Raw genomic sequence first — 23,197 nt, 5'->3', positions numbered from 1 at the left:
TATTAAAATATATGATATATATTTTTAATATAACATGTATTATAATATATTATATATTATATTACATAGCATATATTAAAATACATGTTATAGTTCTGAATTAATTTTCAAATATTTTATTTTTAAAGAAAACAATAAAATAAAACAAAGCTTTATAAACAAAATACTATTGCATTTTATATTGTAAATAAAATCTAGGGGGAAAAGCCTTGTGGAACACATTAAGTCAATAGACTCAGGAGCTAAAATCAATCACCAAAATGCATATTTATAAAAGTGTAACGCATATGTTTGCATTAACACCCTATCTGGCCCCCATCCATCTTTACCATTCATCTCTCTAGTCTCTACTGGCCCTTCCAGGAAGCTACAGTGCCTTACTAGGCCTGTGTCGACCAGGTTCAACAGAACTTTACACATAGTTCAGACTCAGCCAAAGCATGGACTGGTTAACTGATAGAAATTAGGCTGTGAGCCCATTACCATAAAATAAATGTCTTTTAAAGATACTGTTGAAAGCACACAGACAAGCAACCTAAATTCAGCTACTACACAACAACTGAGCCAACGGGAGCCAAAGATTTAACGGCACTGCAGCAAAAATGCTCCTATTTGAACTTGACAGTTCCCAGTCATTCAGACCCAGAGCAACACACAGGCAGCACTCCTCAGAAGTCACTGTGGTATCCTGTGAATCACTGCCATTACCGGAGAAAACCCCAGGAAGTGGTTTGATTGAGTGGCTGGACCAGTGCGTGGGTATCAGCTGATGTCTCCCACACATCCAAGTTGGTAACAATGGGGATACTATGAAACCAGGAAAAGCTTCCCTTATCTTCAGTAGTTTGGAAATCATTTCTAACTGAGTGAGTATATAACTTGGGAACAAGTCAATGGTTAATTATTTACTCAGAGTTTAGTAATTAATCTGCTTTAGACCAAGTTTCACTGGACCTGGGCAACACAACGATGTTCAATGCTTGGAACAATGGGTCTTTGAAATCACTTCCATAAAGCAACAATCATTCTGAAACAGTTATGACCAACTAAGAACAAAGCAGAAGTCAAACAGCTGCTGGCAAAAAGAAAAATAATAATCAAAATGGACAGTGATTTCATGGAACCTTCTGAAGCAGTTTGTTTTCAAGTCAATGCCATCTTTTTCTGTTCAAGCAAATAGTTGGTATTCACAAATCTGGTGGGTGACAAGTCAGTGAGCTCACAAGAAGAGAACCGAACCCTTGACATCAGAGTCATACTCATTTAAATGGCAGTCAAATATCTATCTGAAAACAAAAAGTCCAAAGGACCCCACTAGAACAAAGCTAAGACATACTATTATTTATCTAAAGAGAAAGGTAAGACCCAAATGGTCACCCCTTCCCTGAAATAGAAATTAGTCCATTTGTGGCCAAGATTGAAGGATAAAAAAGGTTTCATATAGCATTGGAATTCCTACCAACTCACAAATTTCCCATTTGACATTTTTAACTTATTATCACAATGGTTTCCACTTTTTTGATTGAGACACCCTAAATCCGTGGTTCCTACAGTCCTGTGTCCCCAGTCCCAAACTATATGGGTGGGCATTAATTCTCCAGGAGCTTTAGCAAGACCACAGAGCAGTCATAGGACATGCACCAAGAAATGTTCTGTAGTTCCTTACCAGAAATGTACCCTTAACAAAGAAATTACAGTGGCAATTCTAAAGCATTATACAATACATCTTTTTTATAGACACCACACAGCTGAGACTCAGCAAGAGGCAGCTGCAAACAAACGTGGAACAGAATTGCCGCCAACAGCAATCCTCACTGAACCTGACAAATATTCCCTAGGCTCACCATGCTAAACCATAACAACCTTCTGCAAAGCTTTTACATCTAGTCACTTAAAAAAAAAGAAAAAAAAAGACCATTTGCTTCAAATTTAATCAATGTATTTATAAAAGCAAGCATCTCCTTCATCTCTCTTTTTACAAAAGAAATGGATGCCCTCAAATTGGTGAGGCTGAGCCCAGTGGTAGAGCACTTGCCTGGTATGTGCAAAGCTCTGGGTTTAATTACCAGGACCTCAAAAGTAAAAGAAAATGGACTGTTAATATGAAAAAGCAAATTCTGGGATGAGCCACTACTAACAATGACAATAATTGTTGGACAGGTGGAATATTGAGTGCCTTTTCCACTATTAAAAAAAAACTTATTTTTATTACATTTGACTAAATTATTTGAAAAGAACTTCTCATGAATGGAATATGTGGTTACTCTTAATGTGAAGCACACATTTTCCAGCCACCCTGGAAGGAGAGAGATTTGCCATTTCTGCTCACTAAATTAAGCAATATCACATAGCATTAGGTCCTCCTAATAGGTGATCAAACAAGCCTGTGAATCTCCTAACGATAGCTCTTTCTGTCCTGACCCAGAGGAATTTTCAGAAAAGCTTCTAAAGGATGATAATATTTATAGAAAGAATACGTGGTGTTCCCTAATTCCTGAATTTTTCAACACTGACCAGGAATTCTTCTAAAAGAGTGAGCAACACTCCTGAAACGCAGAGTTGGGGGTGGAGTGGCTGACAGTATCAGATGGAAAACAGCCTCACCAAGCCCTAAACACTGGACTTCAGCGGGGAATAGGAGGACACACTGTACTTAATTTACCCACTACAAATGGTTCCCCTCCTCTCAGCCATTTGCTATTAAAAGAACCAAGCTGTTCTGAAGATAAGCAGGAAGAGTATATTCAAAACGTGTAGGCGGGATATCTTCCCAGAGCGTCTCTAGATTCCAAATACCTGAACAAAGGGAACCAAGTAAAAACCCAGCTGAAGCCCAGACCCTGTAGAGAAACAAGGCCTGCCTCTCTTTTCACTGTCCGTGAACGTACATCTTTTATAGAAAATTCAAAATTTATAACAAAATTTTTGATAAATTTATTCATGAATCTTTACAAAACATCATAAATCTAAATTTCCATTTTCATTTTTTTTCCAGGTTCAGGCTTAAAAGATACACCTATTTGGTTGCCTGGCATGTACACAGCTCTGCGTTTAATTCCAGGACCTCAAAAGTGAATGAAATTCTATTTGGTTCCATATCAAGCAGTGAATAGGTTAAGCATTCTTAGTGTTCTGAAATCCGTGTTGGAGAAATCATGGTCTTATGGTCAAATTATAAAGCATACATTGTTCTAGATGCTGGTGCTATCAGAGCTGCCAGAGGGATCAAAAGAGTTATGACTATAAGTCATAGCTCATGCTTAAGAGTTTCTAGAAGGATACACAAAACACTACATTTGTCTAAGAGAAAAATCAGAAGCTGGGCAAGGTGGTGCAGGTCTATGCAGGAGAACGAAGAGTTTGAGGTTAGCCTAATGGATTAAATAAGTCAGGGAGGGAGAGAGGAAGGAGGAGAGGGAGAGGAGGGGAGAGGGGGGAGAGGGAAAGAGGAACAGAAGAGAGGAGGGGAGAGGGGAGAAGGAACAGGGGAGAGGATAGTTGGGGAATGTGGCCAACATGGAAAAGAAGGAAGGGCACTCAGGAAGGGTGAGGCATGAATCTGCAAACCTGAATAAACAAGGTCCATTCATAGGACTTGAGGTCAACTGGACAGAGTCAGGGGCTTGGAGATGTGGTGTTAAAAATTACTAGTTAGGGCAGTGTCAGAGGTCACTGAGGTCACCTGTCCTAACACCTTTGTCTTACAGGTAAGGAGAGCATGCTCGAGGAGATCGAGTTAACAAATGTCTGAGAGAGTCCACTCTGCACTGTGCATTCTGCTGAGCCCTGAGAAGGCACGCCCACAAAAACACACCAACCATTACATCGGCCACTTAGTGCTCTAATCATTTCCAGAAAGAAAATAATGTATTCAAAGGTGAGTTTTGGGGTAATGTAAATGTAAACTAACCTGGCCATTATGGAACACTAAAAATGAATCTACCATGTGACCCAGCTATACCACTCATGGGTATTTACCTAAAGGATCCCAAGTCAGAGATACCTGCACATCAATTTTCATTGCAGTGCTATTCCTAACAGTAAGTCTGGAACCAACCTAGGCACATAGGCACAACCTGGTACATAGGCACAACAAAATATTTTTCAATCACGAAAAAAGAACAAAATTATATGGTTTGCAGAAAATGGAGATAATCCTATTAAGTGAATGAAGTCATTCTCAGAAAGGCAAGTATCATGTGTTTTCTCTCACATGTGATTCCTAGATTTTATAGATACATAAGGTCGTGTGTGTGTGTGTGTGTGTGTGTGTGTGTGTGTGTGTATGAGAGAGAGAGAGAGAGAGAGAGAGAGAGAAAAAAAAAAGAGAGAAAAAAGAGAGAGAGAGAGAGAGAGAGAGAGAGAGATAAAAACAAAAGTGAAACGAAGTGTACTGATGGGAGAGGTGAGGGGTGAGGAAGGGGAGGATGGAGGAATGGAGAATGAGCTCAGTGTATAATACAAATTTGTATGAAAACACATGCAACACAGTACCATATGGATCAACATATACCATGAAATTTGTTTCTCAAAAGATGACCGGAGGAAAATCTGCTCACACCTGATTCACAAATGGCTTGTGTAAAATGACATTTAAGTTGAGACTTGAAAAAGGAGAAGCCATGCCTGAGGAGATGAGAGCAAAGAGCCTACACAAAGGAAAAGCAGATCTGTGCAAAGACCAAAGTAGGAACGAACTTAGCAAACTTAAGGAACAGAAAGAAGTCAGTGTGGGAAGAGCCTAACAGAGACTGGGGCAGGGGAAGAAAAGGCCCAGAGAAGCAGAGATCCAAGGCCATTGGGAATAGCCTGGATGGTCTATCAGGAAATTTTTAGGAAAAAAAAAAAAGAATTATATAATTAATATTTCACAGGCTTCTCTGGAGACTGTAGAATCTGGAAAGACAGTAACTTTTGAAACAGACTGTGCAGCAGAATGGTGGCTTATGCTGTGACTACAGCAGAGGACACAGTAAGAAGCACTGCCACCCAGCATCTATTTTGTAGAAAGAACCAGAAAGACTTACCAAGGCTCAAAGAAAAGAGTAGAATCAAGAATGAATTTTCAGGCTGGAGAGAGAGTAGCTCTGTCAGTGAAGTGCTTGCCTTGAAAGCATGAGAACCTGAACCCTGATCCCCAGAACACACACGATGGTGTGGGTTTGTGATCCTAGTACTGCGGAGGCAGACAGGCAGATCGCAGGGGCTTGCTGGCCGGTCAGTCTAGACCATTGGGGAGGTCCAGGCTGATGAGAGACTGTCTCAAAAGAGATGGATGCAACTCCTAAGGATAACAGTCAAGGTTGTCTGGCTTCCACATGCATGTACACACACATGCGCTTATATACACATAAACAAGCACATAAAGACACACGTGTATATTTTTTTTTGAAGTGATAAAAAGAATGAATTCTCAAGCCTCAAACTGTAGCTTAAGCACGAGGGACAATGTTTCTATTTACTGAGGGGAGTGTTTAGAGTATTTGCTGGGGGAGAAGAGTTGAGCAGGGGGACCTTAACAGTTCCCTTTTGTCAGTCTAACTGCTTATATTCAAGAAGTGTACAAGTCAGGCACTCACAAGGTCTATCCATAGAGATAAAACTTTGAAAATGAGCAGCACGATGATACTTGAAACCATGAACTTACTTGGCATCTGCTAGGAAGATGAGTTATATAAATAAGATAAGGGGATTTAGGGCAGAACCCTAGAAGACTGCAAAGCTTAGGGGAGGCTGGAAGGAGAATAAGGAGAAGCCTTACCAACGCCATGGAGCCGGGAGAAGGGAACATTGCATTATGGGGGTCAGCCATTCCAAATGTGAAGAGCTGAGATGAAAACAAAGAAGGACCACTGACTTTGGTCAAGCTGGATGGGAAGTGAGGAACTGGAGGCCGTGAGGTCACGCACATCTGAGAAGCTTTGAAGAACAAGGCAAATAAGAGGCCATGTAATTGAAACACAAGCCTCTGGATTCCACTTCCTGTGCTATTTTTGTGACTAAGTTGTCTCTCACACTGTGAACAGTAAAAGATCCCCAGAAGAATTCTGAGCAAGAAAGAAGAATGCAAAAGGAGAGCTGTTGTAAAATTCATTTATAGATAGTAGTGAACAAGTCCAAGTTGAGCTAGAAGAATTGCAGGTATCCAGGTGCAGCAGAGAGGGGCTGCATGAATGGGAAAAGAGAACTGATGAACAGTACTCCAAGCAGCTCTCAAAAACACACAAGGTCAGAGCAAGTCAGAGTGGTTTCAGACTGTGTCTTATACCAGAAGCCATTCCAAATGGGAAAGACGGTGAAATACAAAAAGGTAAGCACTTGTGGAAAATTCTTTCAGGCAATACCATATGAGGTCTCTTTTTTTTTTTTTTTTTGAGACAGAGGCTCCCTGTAGCCCCAGCTGTCCTAGAACTCACTAGGTAGACCAGGCTGGCCTTGAACTCACAGAGATTCACCTGCCTCTGCCTCCCAAGTGCTGGGATCAAAGGCGTGCGCCACCAGGCCCGGCTCAGGTCTCTTTTAAAAGAAGAAATAAGAACATCCAACAAAGTATCAACATAGCCTGCTGTTATCATATATTAGGAGCAGGCTTTTATTATGAATGTCTTCACTTTTCAATTTATTATGCAGTGCAACATGTCTAACAAGTTCATCAAGTATATATTTCTACTTTTAATAAAAAATGTATTCATCATCAACTTTTATTAGCTACCCAATCAATTGTAATGAGGTCCAGTGAAGAAAACATGGTCACTATACAGATCAGCATTTCCAGATAGTACGCCAATAAAAATTTTAATTATCCATAAGTTAAATAATGTAACAACAAAGGGCTCAGATTAAAATTTCATTTTGGGAATATTTCCACTCAATTGTATTTAGAATGTACACAATATTATTTCCCTAAAATGCCATCCTACAAATGCTGAAATTATGTCTCATTTCAATGCACTACACAACAAGATACCTTTAGTTAAATTTAAAGAGAAAAAAGTCCAGTTTGGTGGTTGAGCCGATTGTATCCACATCCCAAATATTTATGGATACTTTTGGTCCAATACTTCAAAGCATAAGAAAAATTAAGAGACCCATCAGCATCCTGAGGAACTATACCACTGTCCCCAACTAGAACACATCATTCAAAGGGATAGAAAGCTATAAGGGTTACATTGGACCTGTAAAGGTGTGAGAATTGTTTTTCCTTAGTTTTTGTCATTACAAAGATGCACCCCTTGATCAAAGAAATACAGTTCTTCCAGCCAACAGACGACTGAACCACATTTCCAAAGTAATGCTGGGACTCAGGGGTGGGAGGCCAGTGGGGAGTATCAAAGGCAATGCAGCATTCTTGAAGGATGTTACTTAATTCCCAAGTACATACTTCCTTGAATTTTTGCAAGACTAAAGGCAATTCTTGATACTCCAAAAAATTGTCAGGCATATTTTTATCATTTAATCTTCCAAGGCAGTAAATTGCCTCCAAAAAAAAAAAAAAACTAAAAAAACAAAACAAAACAAAAAACTGTCAAAATTCATATGATTTTGGCTTCCATACAATGAGAAACTGATAGAAACAGAATGTATCTCAAAATTATGCTAACACAGATACATTCATCAGTGCACTGTAACAAATGCTCCTGATTTTAACATGTGTTCCAAAGCAGGGTTATATATCCTCCTGTACATAATATGTCCCAAAACTATCCATGTCTGCATACGTAATAAGTGTTTACTGTCCATTAATAGCACAACTGAGAATACATTTAAGAGACTAGTATTCAAACCCAGAGTTCCTATAGGTGAAAATGCAATGCCTGTTTCCAGGGCACACATTCCTGGAGAGTAGGAGGAAGAACTGGCCCTGGTAAAGGATCAAAACCCAACCAAAACCCAATACTGTCAGTGGCTGCACTCTCCAAGCTCCAGATGAGACAAGCACGCTCTGAGAGTGACATCAGCAAAGTACAGAGTGTCTTCTGTGCCTCCCAGATGTCCTGGCAGGAAAATCAGGCAGGAAATGTATCTCAGCTGACAGCCCTAGATCACAACTTCTGAGCAGTGACAAAAAAGTGACTATGGGGACGCCACGAGACCTACCTGCAGGCCTGCTGGAACCGGACCGCTTCATCTCAGCATCCTCATTTCAGAAATTCTAGGCTCAGAACTGAAACAGGGCTCTCCAGGGAAGGCTGGTGCTACTTCACGCCTTGAACTTGAACTCAGAAGACCTGATATCTATTCCTGGCTCGGACTCTCATACACTGTGAGGCACTGGGTATATTATTTAACTTATCTGATCCTCCATTATAGCAGTGACGAAGTTAGATGGGTTTTGTAAGAACTTAAAATTATTTGTTAAAGGTCTTTGGAATTTTTTAAAGACATAAAAATTATTTCTGATTTTATGGAAGAGCATGTCATTAACTTGTAGGCAACAGTGAAGGTTATAAATTGTTATAATAATCTATTTAACATGGCATTTTAAGATGGGCCTTGCAGTAGAATCAGAGTGATTTGAATCAGTTGAAGTATATAGTACTTTTCTTTTTCTTTTTTCAAAGAAGTTGAACATAAGGGATAATAATAAATTAGAGATAAATATTTCATGAGCAGGGAATAGAGAGTTGGCTCAGCAGTTAAGAGTACTGGCTGCTCTTGCAGAGGACCATGGTTTGGTTCCCAGAACCCACATGGTGGCTAACAACAGTCCAGTTCCAGGGGAATCTGATGCCCTCTTCTGAGCTCCATGGACATTGCATGACACAAGTACAGTTTCATACATGCAGGCAATATACTCGTACACATAAAATAAAAATACTAAATTTTTTTTTAATTTCATGAGCTACTGTTAGACGCCATCACCCAATTTCTAGAGCCCTCCACAAACACTCCAAACTTCACCCCATCATCCTCTTGGACCTTGTCCTCCATCTCAAGCTCAAATGCCCACTTATGGCAGACTCCTTGCTCTCTGTTTTCCACTTCTTCACAGTGCTGAAGTGCTCTTTGCTCTCCTGCTGAATTCTGGTCTCTTATCCTCCATCCCAGGCCAACTGACTTCAGCTGTCTCGTGGTCATGATTTCATGGTCCTCATGGTTGGACATCACAGTAACACTGTCCTCAAATGTCCACAGTCTCTTCTCTTCTAAGTGACCCTCCTATGCTCCTCTCCAAATGAGACTCAGTTCACATCTTGCTTTCTGTGTTCCTGGGTCATGCTGTAATCATACAAGAGCCATGATTCCTGACTTCCAGTGAATTCTGAGGGCAAAGACTATGTTGGTTCACTGTTGTGTCCAAAGACCAGCACAGAACACCCTCAGTACATCTTGAATAGATAAAACTGATGGTATCTGGGAACTCTATAACTATCCACCCTATTACTGCCCTTTCCCTGACTTCTACCCCTATGCACACATACACTTTCTAGTCTCTACTGGATTCTATTTTCCTTCCCAAACCAAGGAGAAGACATTTCCCAGGGTTCTGGGTTGTTTTTGTAATCTTTTTGTTCTCTTTCCAACAGAGATGAGTTCCCACCAACAGAGAAGAATGTCAAAAAGTTTCCAATAAGTTGGGGGGTTGGAGAAATGAGTCAGTGGTTAAAAGCACCCTGGGTTCAATTCCCAGGACCCATTTGGTGACTAGCAACCATCCATAGCTCCAGTGCCAGGGGGCCCAATGCCTTCTTCTGGCCTCCACAAGCATTGCACACACAGATGCACTTACATGCACACATGCAAAACACTCATACACATAAAATAAAAACATTTTATGTTTCTGATAAGTATTCTTCAATAACCAAATCTAACACTCCCACAGAGATTCCCACAGCTTGCCCCCTGCTCTGAAAGATGAGGCTTTAAGAGAGAGAAAGAGGGGGGAGGGGAAGAAAGAAAGAAAGAAAAGAAAAGAAAGCAGGCTGCAGTAAGAAGGAACAAAGGTCAGAAAGGAATCCAACCCTCCCAGTGGGGACAGCTGAGCCTCAAGTGGGACTAACAGGCAAGGCTTTGCCACCAGACACAGTCACCAACGTGTCCTACATTGATGACAAAGAAGCCTCTCTTCTCAGGGCACATTACTGGCCTTTAAAGGTGCAGGTTCTCTGGGGCCTGGGAGCTTTAAACTTTAAAGGCATTAGGTGGCCATCCTTTGAGACAGGCTTTCCACGGAAAAGAGAAAGGTTTGCTTCAGCTTTTCATTGCAAATGGGGAAAATTGACCTGCACTGCTGAGATCTCACCCCACCTGTCCATTTGGCTCCATCTTCAGGCCTGGGACTGGCTAGACTCTACCTCCAGTCTTCCTGAACTCTAATGCCAGGCATAACCCAAATTACCATCACATCCCCACATCTCCATGAGGACAGAGCAGCTATAAAATGAAGTCTTCTGCTCCCTAGCCATTTTAACCTGTCCTTCCCCCTCATTTCTGAGCTTTACTTGGGGTCCTAGACACAGTCAAGCCTGAGACAGTTATTGTTTGCTCCATATGTAGACTCAGGTTTCTTAAAGGCAGGAAGTTTCATCTTATATCTTACACTTGAAGTGCTCAGATCCTTTTCCATAGTTAGTACCATATATTCTCAGACTGTCTTAAGTGTATTCCCCTAGGATGAAGATAAATTCTTTACTGGACTCTGCCATGTGACATTATGAAGGCACATAAAACTAATATAAATAACAGAAGGAACCAATTTGGGATATGGCCTTACTGCCTTCATACAAAAGTCAGCCTGTGATGTTTTAGGGAATGAGGCATTCGTGGGCAATTCACTATTTAAATATCTATAAATCTACGTGTCAAGAATTTTAAATATCCAGTTAAAAAAAAAAAGAAGGGGATACTTGGAAAGAGAAACAATTTTTACACAGAGTTTGGCAGCAAGCGAATTCTGAGGTGAGTATAAATAGTCAGTCACCTGTTTTGAGAAATGACAAGACTGTCCCTACACATGGGATTAAAGGGGACTCCTGGGCTGCTTTTCTTCTTAAGGCAACTGGGTGATGTCATCAAACTTCAGTGAACTTGGAAGAATGCCTCTGATGACAATCCTTGTACCCAAGTTCCTTCTCTAGAATCCCATTTTTAAGTCCCGGAACAGTTAGACCCAGAGGTTTTTTGGTTTGTTTATTTGGGGTTTGTTTTTGTTTTTTGTTTTTTTCTTTCCTGTTACAGTGAAAAGAATAAGCAAAACATTTCCATGAAACATGCAGTCATCCCTATCCACTATCTACCCAGTAATGCATGTCTCTTGCTCAGTAGCTCCCAATCTTTCCCCAAAAGTCTTTCACCATTGGCACCAGCTTCTAACCCTGCTGACTCAAATGATGAGATCTTGTTGTAGAAATCTGAGTACCTCATGGTGGATCTACATATCAGTCACTGAGGACATCTGCCAACCCCTGTCACAGGGAGATTAAGACGGTGCAGGTGGGGCCACAAACATAGCCTTAACGAATTACCAGTTTGTTACCATCATCAGGGCTACAAGAGGACTCTGCCTGGTCATCTTACTCGCTGATGACATCAGATATATGAGATCATGAGATCAGAGCTTTTCAGCTCCTAAGCCCTACAGATAAGATCCCAAGAACAAATGAGCCAGTCCCTTAGCTGATGTCAATAAAATGTGTAATTTCTGATACAGAGCACATCTGTTTATAAGACCTCCTGTTCTTCTATGCAACAATTGTTGTGAAAAGGGAAGCATCTTAAATCACCAAAGAGAATCCACAAAACTACAAAATCTTTCTCCTGAACTTGCTAATGATATAGGGAAGTGGAAGAATCATTTACCCAACAAAATATTTGATGTCTTCCAAAAATGAGTTCCATTTTAAGTGGGTCCTTTGATTATTTTGACATGTCAGTTGTGTATCATCCTAACTGTAGGTACTCTGGAAGGGTACTTTTTATTCCTTATGTAACACTTGAGTCATGGGCCCATAAGAAAGTAAAACTGGGGCTGGAGAGATGGCTCAGCAGATAACAGCACTGGTTGCTCTTGCAGAAGATCTTGGTTTGGTTCCCAGCACCCACATGGTGGCTAACGAGGGTCAGTACCTCCAGTTCCGGGGGATCTGACACCCTCTCTGGCCTCCACAAGCATTGCACATATGTGATAGGCTCATATACATGCAGGCAAAACACTCATATGCATAAAATAAAAATAAATAAATAAAAATGTCTTAGAAAGTAAAATTGTTAGATTTCTTCAGTGTTGTGTTGGTGTTTGCATGCCTTTGTAAACATAACAGGAACCTTAGTCAGAGGATTGATGAGGGCTCAGGGATTGAACACAGAGCCTGTGTTCTACTGAGCAGCAACCCCAGCAAAGATCACATATTAATCAGAGCCTCCATCAGCTGCTCTGACCCAAGTTGATAGAGCAGTCACTTACAGTACACTCAGACTGATCATCTGCAAGCACGAAAACTGTCTCCATAGAAACCAAGTATACAGTGGAATCCGCTCACAGTGCAGGATCTGCTTTAGCAGAAAAGCCACTTACAGTCAAGATTTTCCTCTAACTTAGGTCTGTACATCATACACATATCATTAGATCTTACACCTTTGGAGTTTCTTAGTATAAAAGATTACAGAAAGTATTGCACATGGGAAGGGAGGGGATTTGGGAGGAAAGATTTGCATATGGAGTTATAAAAATACCAAAGCAGATTCCATGCTAAGCTCTGCCAAAAAGAGAACAATTACTCTTACCCATCAGCATGCAGTCTCAAAATTATATTCTCTTCTCCAAACAGAGGCAGTCATCAGATTATCAAAACGAGGCTATCCTGCCTAAACTCAAATAGTTCTTAAATGGAATAAGCACAATGCAATCAACAGACAAGCAGCTATTTCCCTCCCACACAAACTATAATCTTCTGTGAAATATATTTTTAATGAAGAATACATAACCCTCCTACATGTTTGGTTCTGCCCTCACACTCCTCCACATAGAAGCATACATTCATTTTAAAGAAAGGAAGAATTTTATAGTTTCTAATAGCATCCCCCCACAGCACAGGGCAAGGAAGAATGGCAGCATCTCAGCTAACCCCCAAATGCATCCTTTTCACAGAATGTCACTTTCAAGGAAACAAAGCCAGTCACCAATGGCTCCTGAGAGAGCCTACAACAAAATAAACAAACAATGGCTCTCACATGTTGTAATGAGTTCTATCTAAGTGGATGCATTTATGAAGGCTCACTTCATTCTATTACCAATGACTCAAAACTCCTAGAGCTCTGAATTTCAATTTTTCACAAATTTCAAATGATAAATTGCTTGCCATGAGTCATCCTGCTTATTCAAGAAGCAAGTTTTCAAAAGGAAGGAAAGTGTTTTGTAGGTGAGGCTTACAGGGACACTCACTTTTCTTTCTCCTTCGATCATTTGAATTTTAAATGTTGAATACTGAAACTATATGACTTGATAGGCGATAGATTTTTAAGAGAGTTCATGTGAAAGGGGGTGACAAAAATAGTTATGAAGTGTCCCATGCCCACTTCATGGAACCATATGAGGCAAAACAGATATGAACCAAAAGATTTTCCAAGAGGCATTTCTCACCCCACGCATCTTTCTCAGGGTACCAGACTCTGAGATTAGCTTATAATTTAGTTCCTAAGAGGCAAACCATGAAGAAATTACTTGTGGTAATTTCTTGTGCTGGTAATGTTACATTAAGAGAAGACAGCCTTATTTGGGAGGGGGAAAAAAGGAATAAAATTGGTAAGCAAAATCGGTATTTTTTTTATAATGAAAATAGTCATAAAAGATCAGAAAACTAATATTGCCTAAATGAATAAAAGATGTAAGTGTCTTACAGTAAAGGAGGTGCATTATGTTTGTCTGCTTGTCATTTAAAGAAAACAAAATAATCAGTAGAAAGATCGCCAGTACGCACAGGCGGCCCAGAGTGCCCTGACTCAGGAGTGATCCTCATCCACCTGCTCAAGCCTGCCTCCGGACTCACAGGAAATCAGCAATCACTTTTGCAAACAAAGTAGCACCAGGAAATGATACAAAGAGGAAGATAAAAAGATGAAGAGGAGGAAAGTAGAGGTGGGAAATCAGACAGGGGGGGGGGAAGCTCAGGAGAAAGCCAACACAGCTGCCTAATGCTGGTATCAGTCTCACTATAGCTCAGAACCTTATGCACATGTGCAAGAAAGAGGGGAAAGGAAAATGAGAAAACACTTTCATGTGTTCGCTCTAATTCAAGACTATACATACACAAATGCACAGCTCTTCTTCCCACAGTGTGTCAAAATAAGGTGCAGGTTAAAAAAAAATCACTTCTGCATGGATAGCCAAGTCTATAGTCAGACCAAATGCAATGCAAATTCTTATCACTGTCTACTGAACATCTCTCAATTTAAAACATCTTTTCTTATTCGTGATAGTGGTCCAGATGCTCAGGGATCAATGCAGCCGGTTTGAAAAGCAACCCCTTAACTAATTAAAGAGAGCCCAGTGCTCTCGGTATCTCCTGAGAGTTACTCCGTGCTGCCCAGGGCAAGGTTTGACTATTCACTTTTTCATGTCCAGGAAATTCACCTTTCTCCCCAGGCAGCCACGGAGGAAGGTTAAGGAACAAGCTGAGCCAGAGCTGCCGGCGGTTCACAAAAGGAATTCCCCCTCCCTTCCCCTCTTCTCCCTCCCCTTTCTTCTCCTGTCCCTCCCCCGTCATCACTGGTGAATAATATCACTTGCTACCTGCCTCGATCAACATCGTGAGCCCCTGTCTTCAGGCATGCAGGGAATTTAAGCCTGGAAATTCCTGTTGTCCATTCGCTGAGGTCACAGATAAAGCTAAACAACAGCCGTGGTTCCCATCAATCATAAGTCACTCGCTGGTAGAATGTATGGTAGGAGACCTGATGTAAGCGAGTCACCAGAGAAAATACCCACTGATGACGCATATCCAGGCATAAAAATAGTCACAGGGCCCTCAAAGGGATTATTCAACAGCCTACATTTAGACTTTCTTACAAGAGACCTGAAGTCTATGTGCTGCAGTAAGTTGCTGGATAGTGGAAGTTTAAGTTGTTCAACAGACCTAACCACAGATTGCTAGTTTAAATCTACTCCCTCAATAACAAGCTGTTTAGTAAATTTTAGCACAACTTTATAAACATTAAACAGTATCACCAACTATCTTATAAAATGCCACATAATCTTTTATTTTATTCATAATCTTCATAAAACAATCCCTGTTTTTGAAACACATGGCCCCAAAACACCATACTTAACCAGTCCAGAGAAATAAACTCTTAGTTGCTTTCAAGTAAATTGCAGTTCTGCATCCATATCTTTAAAAAACACGCTTAAGTAGAATAAAGCTTAATTATAAATTGCACCAAGAAATGAACATTTTGCCCACTGTATTTGCAAATTCTGTTTTTTCAGAAGTGGTTCGATCATTTTAGAAATAATGATCATGTGTATCATACATACCTGCTACACTTTGAATCTTATGTGTTAATTAATAATTAATGATGCATAGGCATTATCCCTATTTAACAGATGAGTGAATGAATAAAGCAATCAACAAAGTGCAGTGTGCAAATATTTTCACAGAGCAAGTGACAAGATGTTAATGGAGACTGAAATCCTTGTTGTTACGTTATTTTTTAATTTTATGAGGAGGAAACTTTTTACATGTGCAACAATTTTAATAGCTTTCAGGTCACCTGTTGTCTTTCCCTCCTACTCAGACACATGCACAGCTTCCCTGCAAAGCAGGTCCTTCCCAGAACTTTCAGATCAGAAAAGACTGGATCTGGGCACGATTTTTATTCGAATATCTAAAAATGTTCCCTTCCTCATTTCATTTAAGCAAATGTGTCGACACAGTGAACATGAAGAAAACTAGCTATAACAAAACCCAAAATTCTGCCTCAGAATTTGAGCATCCTCCTGTCCTATTTGTTAGCCTTAATTACCAACTCTTTCCTAATAATGCTAGCATGTTAATTATCAGTCACTGAGTATGAGTCTGGGATGGAGTTTATCTCTGTACTTAATGTTGCTAACTATGCTGCCTACACAACTGGCACGAATCTCTTAACAACATTGCTCTAACTCTGACAAGCATATTCCCGGCGTTAGAAGAGACTTCTCCAGCATCAGCTAACAAGATGAAAGTTTTCTTCCTGTGCTGATAAGCTCTATATCGCTTTCCTCAAGTACGATAACACAGCTATAAATACAGGTGAAAATTATTTTTAGTACAAAGGTTTCACAAAGTGCTGGCATTTCTCTCCTATGCATGTGTGTCAAAAGTATGTGGCCTAGTTTAAAGAATCTAAACGGAAGTATTCACTGGTGACCCCTAGTTAAGCATCACTAAGCAATGTTGAAGAAACAGGTGTACCTCCATCATTTCAAATGTCGAATATTGCAGTTCCCAATCAAGCAACTCAATCATTAATATCAGTGTACGAGGAGAGACAAAACAGCACATTACATCCAGGTTCTGTTGCATTTCATAAGATTTCAGTGTTTATTTTTAATAAACAAAAAGAAAACTTTAAGAAACAAAATAATAATAATAATTAACAATAATAATAATAATAATCAGATGAGACACAGTCCTGTTTGCCAAAGAATGATCTATGCATTAAGGACTCAGAAACCAAAAAGATTTCACTAATTTTGCATGCCCTTTAAGGAGCTCAAAATGAGCCAAGCTACCCAGAAATAACCAGGTTTCGCTGGACTTCATGTGTGTGACAGCCTTGAGTCACGGTTGTCTCTGCTTGGTCAGTCTCAACTGGGAACCCTCACACAAATTTAAACCAATAGCAGTTTCCCTGAAGGCACTATTTCAAATTGCATAGACATAGCAACTGTCACTCCTAAGTGCACAGACTGAGTTCCATAAGAAGATAGCTCCATCAAAGTTCCTGATTTCAGTAATTCTACACCTATTATTAAATTTACTAGCAGCAAAGCAAATATTTTCCTTTTAGAAAAGGGAACTTCTTTACCCTAGATAAGAAATTGATTCTTTCCAACTATATTTCCAATTACGATTTTTCCAAATTACATTTTTTCCAATCTGTGAAATCATTTCCTCCAATCATTGTCTATGGCAATGAAGCAGTTAAAGAAAGTACAGCTTAAAATTTTTAAAATGTCAATGGACATTTTAGAGAGCTCACTAAAATTAAGATGAGATTTTTTGATTATCTGTACAGAATTACAGAATTGGGGGGCGGGAGGAGGCCCAAGGAGGAAGGCATATACTCAGCATAGCAAAAAGTCAATGTAAAAAAAATTTGCATTTCAACAGTAGGCTCTCCAGAATCCATATTTAAACTCATCCTTGAGATGGTTAACCATGACAATTAACTTGACTGGGTTGATAGATGCTTGGGAAATTAGTAAAACGTACTTCTGGGTGTCTCTATGAGGGTATTTCCAGAGAGAATTGGGGGGGGCTGCCTCAATTGTGGGTGGCATCGTTCAGTAGGAACAAAAGAGAAAGCCTACTAGTGCAGTATTTTCTCTCGCTCTCACTCTGGCTGTCTCTCTTCCCCTCTGGTCACCATGATATAAGCTGCTCTACTCTAAAACACTCCGCACCATGATGGACTGAAAAGTCTCAAACTATGGGCAAAATTAATCTTCTGAACTATTCCTCTCAGATATTCTCACAGCAAGATATTCTCACAGCAATGAAAGTCACACTATCACAATCCTATCAATCACTAACAGAATGCCATGATAATAAATCATTTTACACATTTTGACTATATCAAAAACTGAGAAAATATTTCACGAGGCAATGCCTAACCAAGGACAGAGAAATCACAATTTATACTATAAGCTTAGTTTTCCCTGACAGTCTCAATTAATTAGATGGGACTTTTTCCACTCTTTTTTTTTTTATTGCATCCTTAAAATATCTCGTTATTTAATAGCAGCCTTTTTCATTTAGCAAATAAGACTGCTACTGGACATTTTATGGGTTTTTATGGGCTGATATGAGTTAAGTTGTCTTCTAACCTGTAACAAACATATAAGAGCATATGCTTATACAAATAGACACACACACACACAAAAAAAAACCTTCATCACATATCTCACTTCCTATAAGGCCAAATATTCACCAAGTACACAAGATGAATAAGTGAGAGCCCCCTTCACCTCGTCCTCAATCCCTCAGCTCCTATAACCTCATCACTGAGCTAGTCAACGTTATAAGCTCCCTCTCCCTTTGGTCTGTCTTTTCTCTAACTCCACTGCCAGGGCCTTAGTTTTAGCTTTCAAAGTTTCTCCTTTTGGGCAAACACAGTAACTATCCATAAGTCCTCCCAAACTGCACTGTGCATAACCAAGAGTGGGCTTTATAAACTGAAAGTCTAGAGTACGAATTCCATTACAACCTTTTAGAGGACTGGCTCAGTGGATAGAGGTTCTTGCCAATGACCCCTGCTGACCTGTGCTCCATCCCTAGAACCCACATGCCAGAAGGGGAGACCAACTCCTAAAAGTTGTCCTCTGACCTCCAAAAACTCCTTATGTACCAGCACACATGTGCACATCACACATACACACATGCATACCAAATAGATTATTTTTAAAACACACACACGCACACACACACACACACACACACACACACACACACACACACCTTCCAATGGTCCTGGACTGCAGCACACAAAGTCCTGAGTCAGCAACATCCCACACCATTGTTGACTATTTATTCTTATGCCTGAATTCCCTATTTGCTTTTGAACTTCCTGATGGCTGAGGCTGTTGTTCCCCTCCAGCTCTGAGAAAAGTACCTGACATATTTCTGTAACTGAAGTAAATTGAATGATAGGACACATCACTGACATTTTTAACTCCTCATATGGTCGGAAGGCAGAGCAGTATATTCTAGAAAATTATATAACCTCTGGGATCCTTGAGTTCTCAATCTACAAAATGGAGTTAGGATAAAGTGGGATCACAAACATTATGCACCTACTGTAATAGTTGGCACTTGTGGAGAAAGTGCATAGTACAGGGCAGGTAATTAGTTATCTAAGGTGGAAACATGCAACAGAATAATTTTAATTTCCCATGTACAAATATACATGCTTATCAGACATCGGCATGACCTATTTCAACATTGTCCACTAAGCACATCTATATATACCTGTGCTGTCCAATACACTTGAAACAGGGCTAGTAAGACAAAGGAACTTATTTTTACATTTTCTTTGTGGGGGGGGAGAAAAAAATCTTAATTTATTGAGTGGTGCTTTTGTAATGCATTCTTCTTGCATGTGAGTCTCCCTTGAGGAAAACTGGAATAATAACACGTGACTTCAGAAGGGATTTCCTCCCTGCGTGTAATGCTGGATAATGTTTAAATAATACAACATGCAATTCACAATCCAAATATAATCTCAAATACAAACAGAAAATAAATTATGACACAAAGATAACATTTTTGTGGCATATTAGAAAAAACATAATTAGCCATATTAGCTCAATGTTCTTACACTATACCCTTCTTTATTAGTTTTTTAACTTTAACTTTTTTTTAAAAAATTATTTATTATTTTTATTTTATGTGTATGCGTGTATTGCCTGCATGTAGGTAAGTGCACCTGTGTCATGCAATGCCCACAGAGGTCAGAAGAGGCTGTCGGATCCCCTGGGACTGGAGTTACGGACAGTTGTTAGCTGCCATATGAGCGCTGGGATTCGAACCTGGGTCTTCTGCAAAAAGAACCAGTGTTCTTAACCTCTGAGTCATCTCTCCAGCCCCTTTATTAATTAGTTTATTAAATATTCATACATGCATATAATGTGCTTGGGTTCAAGGGTAGCCTGTATCTTAACTAATTTAAGCCCAGAAAGTCCCACGGCACTGTGGGTTACCTACTTGAACAGCACAGGCACATTTCAGCTCTGACATGTAGTTCCCATTACATGCCCAGTTTTTCCCCTTTCACAAAAGCGGCCATGCTCTCTCACAGCATTCCAGTGTCAGTGTTCACCCTACGCCTTCATTTGTTCATTCAATGATGCCCCCTCTGTTAAAGAAATCAGAATAAGTGACTAGAGTTTTGCTCCCTATGTAAATCTACTCTAATGACAGTAGAAACTATTCTGTAACTGTCCTGTGGAAAGAGGTACAGCCTCAGACAATCATGTGACAGGATTCCACAAAGTATCATCTTCCAATAAACTCTTCGGAAACTCCGCATTTTACAAGGCTAATATAGTCCATCTTACTTTAGGTGATTGTATATTAATATCCTTGTACTGCACCCTTTCTAAAACTACAAATTCACTGAGAATTCATGTTTCCTTACACAATGGAGTGTCCATGTTGAAAAATTACTACATGGTGAAAGAAATAACCCTCAACCAAACACAGATGCACAGACTAAGGCAGCAAGTGCACAGAAACTGGGATGAAATCTCAGCTGTGTTTCAAATCTCAGCTCTGCCACTTACATTCTATGAGGTGTGAGAGAAACATTTGACCTTCCATTTGTCAAATACTACTACACTTAATCACAACTCCTGAGTGGTCTATAATAGTGAACCAATGAGAAAAACCAGGCATATAAATAGTGCAAATGGTATAACTGAGAATTTTAAAAATAACATTTAAATCTCCACCTCCATGTTATTATAGAAAACAATGTCCTACATATAGGAAGAACACCATGCATACGTCTTGCCAATTTGGGTTCATGTCTATAGGGAAAATTCCATTTTAAAACAATTATAAGGAAGGTCACACTTCCATTTGTAAACTCTAAGAAAAGGACCCATGAATTCATTACAGTCATTACCTGCAGTGTACAGTATTTGTCTGTCACCAAGGCAAGGCAACGCTGAAGTTTGCTCTCATGTATACAACCTGTCTCCTTAATTACACCAGAGATACTAAATGAACAAGGTGTGTAACCATTAACAGTACTTGAGCAGTAACAACAGTTCACTTTTGTTTTATTATTTTCACCTTTATTCTCAATGCTGTCTCCAGGACAACTCTAAGATAAGCTGTTTTTGTTTTGATTTGTTTTGTTTTGTTATGTGTGAGTATTTTGCCTGTGTGTGAGAGTGCATCCATGCATGCAATGCCCACAAAGGGCAGAAGAGGGCATTGGATCCCCTGGAACTGGAGTTACGGATGGTTGTTAGTCGCCATGTGGGTGCTGGGAACTGAACCCAGGTCTTCTACAAGAGCAACCACTGCTCTTAATCACTGAGCCACGTCTCTAGCCCCATATGCTGACATTTTTATTTTTCCATCTTTCAGAAAAGTAATGATAGAGTCAGTAAACAAAATTGTCAGGTAAAGTGCTCTAAGTCCATACATAGCTCTTGTCTCTGCACTCCAGAAACTTCCCAGTGTTTCACATTTCTAATGGATTTCATTTATATGTGTCCCCCCCCAAAATTTCACAAATTAGACAATATACCCTATGTCTACCTCATCAAATATATGTGAGTACATGTATAATTTCATACTAATGTATAACTTAATAGTTTTTAAAAGTGTTCTCAGCCCACACTCACATAGCAAATCTTGGAAAGCAGGTATGCCACATAGTACAATTCCCCCTTATAGATAAGGAAGTCAGGGCTTAGAGAGATTTAGACTCTTGACAATATGGTCAGGGGGAAAGCACATGCTTGAGCTGCAGGTATAGATCTACTTTTAACCAGCTGAGTAACTTCAGGTAAGACACTCAACCTCTCTGGGCCTCAACCTCCTTCTATATAAAACAAGAGACTGAGTCACTCACAGATACCACCTGGCTGTGAAAATTCCATGGTTTGCACCTCTGTTATTAGGCAACATCCTTAAAACAAGGCTCCAGATGACAAATCCTTGCTGGTTCTTTGTTCCTTGTCATGCATTGTAATGTCTTTTACATCTCACTGGTGCTACACAATTGAAAAACTAGACCTAACTAAAAAGTTCCTTCTGTTTGTTTATCTTTACAGAGCATTTAGTCTGTTTATTCTTTGAGCCCTTGACTAGGCCCAGGCAGTGAAAACATTCCTGTAAAGAAAGACCAGCAGGGACAGGCATGTGCACACAGGCACAGGGGTCCAGGGACAAAGGCAATGTATCCTCACGTGACCTTTTCTCTCGCTCTCTGCTGCCACACTTTCACGTTGGGCACCTTAGGCATAGAAGATGCTTATTTTGATGGACTTTGATCTCATTTTCATTTAAGTTTTCAAAGAAATAACACAAAACTCAAGGTATAGGAAAGACTGGCTCCTATCCTCAAGTTCTAGAACAGAGTGGCAATGAATAAAACTTAAATAACCCCATCAAGAAGTCTTCCACAGTGAAGGAGGGAAGCCCAAAAGAAGTCACAGTTGAAGGTGCCTATCGCACAAATCAACTCATAGCTCCTCTGTTGGCGAAGAGAATGCTCTCCTTACATCCCTACTGTGAAGCCAGAGATAAGCAACCTGACCCCCTGAAGGCTCTGCAGCCTTGCAGTAACCTGAGCTCCTCTAGGTTATTTTTGTTGATGGCTATTGGTTCTTAATAGGACTGTATTCTGAGTACACATTATCTGGACACAGGGTACAAATAGATGACGAGACAGATATGACAAATCTATCATTAAAAGCAGTGCATAAAGCAGATAAATGAGAAGATGTGGAACAGAAATCTTACTGCCCTTTCAAAGGGATCAATCATACATCTTGTGGGGTGGCATCATTGGTCGAAAGTGTGGAGATGCTGAATAACCAAGAATTCTATTGGCTTAAAATGTAAATAAGCAAAAACAGAGGGTAATGAACATAGGAGGTCACAGTTGGCCCAAGTGTAGAAAATAAGACACTGCACAGAGCGAGTTCTTGGATAGGACTCCTATACTAAAACACTCACCAAGGGCTCAAGGACCATTTTGGAAGAGGGGGTGAAAAGACTGTAAGAGCCAGGGGTGGTGCATGACCATAAGGAAACAGAGTCTTACAGGCTCCTGGAAACTTAGAGCAATGGCAAGAGCATGCACAAGGCCCATGCAAATGCAATCATAAAATGGGCAGGAGGCCACAACCTTAGCGGAGGAACTATTGGCAGCTGATCATTGCTTGGTGAGGAAGAGTTCATCTCTTTAAAAGAATGACACTAGACAGGCTGAATAGGCTCCAGTGGATGAACTCAAACCAAGAAACAGCTGTGTATACAAA

General features: G+C 40.0%; 1 protein-coding gene across 5 annotated transcripts in view; it reads right to left on the bottom strand.

Annotated features, from left to right (window-relative positions):
• Window positions 1-23,197, bottom strand: part of Hivep2 (human immunodeficiency virus type I enhancer binding protein 2) — a 209,274-nt gene that overhangs the window by 130,864 nt on the left and 55,213 nt on the right. The gene's annotated exons all lie outside the window — the stretch shown is intronic.

Source organism: Nannospalax galili, unplaced genomic scaffold (genome assembly GCF_000622305.1).
Source record: "Nannospalax galili isolate Female #2095 unplaced genomic scaffold, S.galili_v1.0 scaffold154, whole genome shotgun sequence".
Taxonomy (NCBI): Eukaryota; Metazoa; Chordata; class Mammalia; order Rodentia; family Spalacidae; genus Nannospalax; species Nannospalax galili.
Note: the sequence above shows the minus strand (reverse complement) of the source record. Positions and strands in the feature narration are given on the sequence as shown.